Consider the following 6,000-nt stretch of genomic DNA (forward strand, 5'->3'; position numbering starts at 1 on the left):
TTTCCCAGTTCAGTCAGGAACACCAAGGAGCTTGAGTTGCTGCAATTAAAACAAGGCCAGATGACTGTTACTGAATATACTAACAAGTTCAAAGAACTGTGCCGGTTTTCTCGCATTTGTCAAGGCGCTCCAGAGGATTTTGCTGAATGGAAGTGTATAAAATATGAGGGAGGCCTTCGGAGTGACATTCTGGGCTCCGTTGCACCGATGGAGATTAGGATATTTTCTAAACTTGTGAATAAGAGTAGGATGGCTGAGGAGTGTGTGAGGAAGCCGGCATTGGAGAAAGGAAGTCAAATGATGCCTTTTTAGAGGACTCAAGGATGGAATTTTGCACTAAGGGGCAAAAACTTTAAGCGTGGAGGTTTTGTTCCACAACATACTCAAGGCCATAATAACTTCAGGAAGCCGAATAACAATGCCAATTAAGGAAGAAGGTATGGAAAGCAGCCAAAAATTGATCTAAATTGTTAGAGGTGCAGGAAGTATCATCCTGGAGTCCCGTGCAGATTGGGCTCAGGGGTATGTGAACCTGAAATCACTCAACAAACACATCAAGGCATCGAATAGAATTAAAGTGAATTAAAATCACCAATTTAAGGGCCTAAAAAGTATGTTTTTACACTTAAGCACAAATTAAGGGAGAATTACAAAACCATGCTATTTCATTGAATAAATGTGAGAAAAATTGATAAAATCCCCTAAAATAAGCACAAGATAAACCACAAAATTGGGGTTTATCAGTATGCTACTTTTGTGGACAACCCGGACACCTAGCCTGGAATTGTCCAGAGAAGAAGTATGAGACCGGTAGAGTATAGCAACCGGGAAGAGTGTTCACTACTTCTGCAGCAGGTGCTGAGGGATCCAAGACACTAATCCGAGGTGAAGTAGCTAGTAAATCTTAAATGCTTTGTTTGATTTGGGAGTGACGCATTCATTTATAGCATTTGACAAGGCTAGTGAACCAGGGTTAAAGATTGTGGTCTTGTGTTATGATCTGAAGGTACATAATGCCACTTCTAAAGCCGTTGTGACTAGGTTAAGTTGTCCACAAGTGTCATTCCGAGTTAAATAGCATGATTTTGTTCATGATTTGATCTGTTTGCCAATGACTGGTTTTGATCTCATATTGGGATTGGATTAGTTGTCTAAGATCCATGTTTTGCTAAATTGTTCTAAAAGGATGCTGCATTTTATGTCAGAATGGTCGCAAGGGCCGGTTGTAGCGAAAGATTATTATCTCAACTCTGTAATTGTGAACTGCAATTGGTGTGAATGTGAGGGTGTAGTTCTGTTGGCGGCAAATGTGTCGGGTGAGGAACAAAGCTTAGAGCAAATTCCGGTTGTATGTGAATTTTCTGAAGTATTTCCTGATGACATACCTGAATTTTCTCCTGCTCGAGAAATTGAGTTTGCAATTGAGTTGGTACCTGGAGCCGGACCAATCTCAATTGCTCCTTATCGAATGTCACCACTAGAGTTGACTGAACTCAAGTCTCAGTTAGAAGAGCTAATGAGTAAAAGTTTTATCCGGTCGAGTGTTTCTCCGTGGGGAGCGCCAGTTTTACTAGTGAAGAAGAATGATGGGAGTATGCGCCTAAGTGTTGACTATCGGCAGTTGAACAAGGTTGCCGTGAAGAATAAGTATCTGTTACCAAGGATCAATGACCTAATGGACCAACTTCAGGGAGCTAGAGTATTTTCCAAGATTGATTTGCGATCCGGTTATCATCAGATAAGGGTTAGAGACGAGGACATTCCAAAAACTACTTTCAGAATGTGATATGGTCACTACGAATACACGATAATGTCTTTTAGGTTAACCAATGCTCGGCAGTATTCATGGACTACATGAACCGAATCTTCCATCTATTTTTGAATAAATTTGTAGTCGTCTTCATTGATGGCATACTGATTTATTCTAAGAATAATAAAGAGCATGTGGATCACTTGCGAATTATGCTACAAATCTTGAAGGAGAGAAAACTATACGCAAAGTTATTTAAATGTGAATTCTGAAAGAGTGAGTTGAAGTTTCTTGGCCATGTGGTAAGTCAACAAGGGATTGCTGTGGATCCTGCTAAGGTTGAGGCGGTAATGGACTAGGGGCAACCAACTTCTGTGACATAGATTAGGAGTTTTCTTTGCTTGGCGGGTTATTACCGAAGGTTTATTAAAGGGCTTTCGCAACTCGCATTGCCTTTAACCAAGCTAACTAGGAAGGACGCGCCGTTTCTCTAGACTTCTGAGTGCGAGGAAAGTTTTCAAGCATTGAAGCAGAAGTTGACCACTACACCTGTATTGGTGTTGCCTGAGCCGAATGAACCATTTGAGGTATATTGTGACGCCTCACTAAGGGGTCTGGGGTGCATGCTGATGCAGCACCGTAATGTCATGGCATACGCCTCACGCCAGTTAAGGCCGCATGAGATGAATTGTCCGACTCACGACTTAGAGCTTGCTGCCATTGTGTTTGCTCTAAAGGTTTGGAGGCATTACCTCTATGGTGTCAAGTTTCACGTTTTCTCATATCACAAAAGCTTAAAGTACCTCTTTGAACAAAAAAAAACTGAATATGCATCAGAGGAGGTGGATGGAGCTTCTAAAGGACTACGACCTTGAATTGAATTACCACCCTGGAAAAGTGAATGTTGTGGCGGATGCTTTGAGCCAAAAGTCTCTATGTGCTGCTTGGATGATGCTACAAGAAGAAGAATTGCTAAAGGCGTTCGAAGGTCTGAAATTGGGGATTAGAGAGGAGTCTGGTACTCTATGTCTAAGCCAGTTGCAAATTTCAAGTGATTTTAAATCCAAGATCGAAAAATCTCAACAAGACGAAAAGGAATTGCAGAAAGTGTGGCCGGCAATTGAGCAAGGAAAGCGATGGAGGGTATCATGGGACGATGACGGAATATGGAGATTCAAGGATAGGATCTGTGTGCCGGACGTTGGAACCTTACGGCAGGATATCTTGAAAGAGGCACACAAAAGCGGGTTCTCTATTCATCCGGAAAGCACTAAGATGTATCGAGATCTGAAAGCAATGTTTTGGTGGCCGGGAATGAAGAACGACAGAGAATTGAATGTATCTAAGTGCCTGACTTATCATAAAGTCAAGATCGAACATCAGAAATCATTAGGAACCCTTCAGCCCTTAGAAATTCCGCAATGGAAATGGGAGAGTATCGCGATAGACTTTGGGTCGGGCTTACCTAGAACTCGAACTAGTTATGACCTTGTTTAGGTGATTGTTGATTGACTGACAAAGTCGACTCAATTTCTCCCCATTCGGATGAGTTGTACATTGGAAGAGCTAGCACGTTTGTATATTAAGGAGATTGTGAGGTTGCATGGCGTACCTTCCACCATTATATCTGATAGAGATCCTCAATTGACATCAAGGTTCTGGGGGACTTTCCAGTGAGCATTTGGAACTCATTTAAGCTTGAGTACCGTATATCACCCTCAAACCAATGGTCAGTCAGAGAGGACGACTCAAACCCTAGAAGATATGATCAGGGCTTGTGTTTTGGACCAGCCAGCAAGTTGGGATCGGTATATACCACTAGTGGAGTTTGCATATAATAATAGCTACCATGCGAGATTTGGAATGGCTCCGTATGAGGCTCTGTATGGGAGAAAGTGTCAATCTCCACTATGTTGATATGAAGCTGGAGAGAAAAGCTTGTTAGTGCCTGAAATGATAGCTGAAACCATTGAGCAGATAAAGAAAATCCGAAGTCAAATGCTTGTCGCTCAAAGCCATCAAAAGAGCTATGCTGATCAGAGGCAAAAGTCTTTAGAATTTGAGGAACAAGAGCATGTGTTTCTAAAGGTTACCCCAACAACCGAAGTGAGTAAAGCAATCAAAACGAAGAAATTGAATTCCCATTACATCGGTCCATTTGAAATTCTGAAGAGGATTGGACCGGTAGCCTATAGGATTGCCTTACCGCCGCATCTTTCAAACCTGCACGACATGTTTCATCTGTCGCAGCTTTGAAAGTATAATCCTGATGTAAGTCATGTTCTGGACCGAAATCAGTTCAAGTAAGAGAAGATCTGACACTTCCAGTAATCCCAGTTAGGATTAACGACACCAGCATCAAACGATTGCACAGAAAGGAAATATCATTGGTAAAAGTAGCTTGGAGTTAGGCTGGTATCGAAGAGCATACTTGGGAGCTCGAATCGGATATGCGGAAGGACTACCCACACCTCTTTTCAAGTAACTAAATCTGAATTTTGAGGACAAAATTCTTAATTAAGTGGGTAGGATGCTAACCCCGTAAAATTAGCGAATAATTAATCAATAAATTAATTTTTAATAAAAGAAACTAGAAATGTGAATTTTATAGCTTAATAAGATAGAGCTAATTAAAATAATAATTTTGACACTAATTTCAAAAAAATTGGCTCAAGATTGAATCGAACGGGCTAAACTGGTTGAACCAGCTGAACTGGTCAAACCGGGCCATGTTGGGCCCAAGGCCCAACCCATCAGCCCAATAACTTAAAGAAGAATCATTCTTCTTCCTCCATTAAGCCAAAATTATTCTGAAGCAAGCTCAAGAACAAGGGAAAGAGAACAAAACCCTTAGTTCCACTTCAAATCACCATATCTTATTACTCCGAGCTCCGATCGCCGCACCGTTTGCAGCCACGCGTCTATGGCTTCGAGCTTTACAAAGCCCGGTGCATAATTTGGTAAGAAACCTTTAGTTTTGTTCTCATCCTCACTTTCCCCTGATTTTCGAAAATTAAGTAGAGTGGGTGTTAAGATTTTGATTCTTTTATGTTATAGGATCCGATTAGCTTGAGAAAATGCTTAATCTTGTTTCATTGGTGATTAGGTAAGGTGAGAATCCTTGAACCCTAGTTAATTCTTTGATTAAGTGTGTTGGATATTAAATTTTGGGTATATATATGTGATAAAATATGTTAGGTGTGTATATATATGTGATATGAAGCAAATTGGGAATGTTGGAAGCTTAATTGGAAGCTTGGAGTTGGTACTAGTTGCTGAATTTTGGTGTTGAGGGCTTGTAATCTTGCCTAAGTGGGTTGTCTTGGGTTATACGAGAAAATCTACTAAGATATGGTTTTTGTTTCTCGTATTTAATATATAATGTCTTGTGAAAATTTAGGCTAGATGATCATAGGATAGGTTGGAATGATAGAGTATGTTAAATGCTTAGTACTTTTGATGATGATTGTTGATATGGATTGAGTAATTATTGGTGATTATTGTTTATGATGAAAATGGAATGCTAAATGGTGATTGAATGATGATTGACAAGTTGATAATATTAAATATGCATAGATGATGGATTGTTGATGATCTTGTTGATTAATTTGAGGAATTTAGGTATGAGATTGTGTGGTATTGAGGTATGATTGATTGTAGTAGTATGTGGAGATTGTGGTATTGTAAATGGTGTGTGGTGGTGCTGTTTTTGTGTATGGCAGGTTGATTTTGAGTTTGGTTTTGGTAAGAATAGAGGTTTATAAACTTTTTTGAAAATTTGATTTTTAGCCGAACTTCAGTAAGGCATAACTCGGCTTCCGGACCCCCAAATTGTTTCAAACTTGTTTCATATAAAAATTGGGTCCGTGAAATTTACGCCGTTTGAAGAACAGATGAAAATATTTTAAAACGAAAAAGTTATGCGCTCGAAAGTTTGGAGTGCAAAACTGAAAATTCTGCAGCTTTCAACATTTTTGCCATTCTGCATGTCTTGCGTACGCGACCACTGCACGCGACACGACCAACCCTTTCGGATTCGGCATCTTGCGTACGTGAGCAGGGTGCTGGCGTACGCGAGCAGTGATATTTGAGGGGTTGCGTATGCGACCACCTGCACGCGACACGACCAACCTTTTCGGGTTGGGCATCTCGCGTATGCGAGCAAGGTGCTTTCGTACGCAAGGAAGGAAAAATGCATGCCCACGCGTACGCGTGATCTACTCGTATGCGTGACCCCTGTTTTCAGCAAA

The sequence above is a fragment of the Arachis ipaensis genome, chromosome B6, assembly GCF_059453495.1.
Source record: "Arachis ipaensis isolate K30076 ecotype BB chromosome B6, ASM5945349v1, whole genome shotgun sequence".
NCBI lineage: Eukaryota > Viridiplantae > Streptophyta > Magnoliopsida > Fabales > Fabaceae > Arachis > Arachis ipaensis.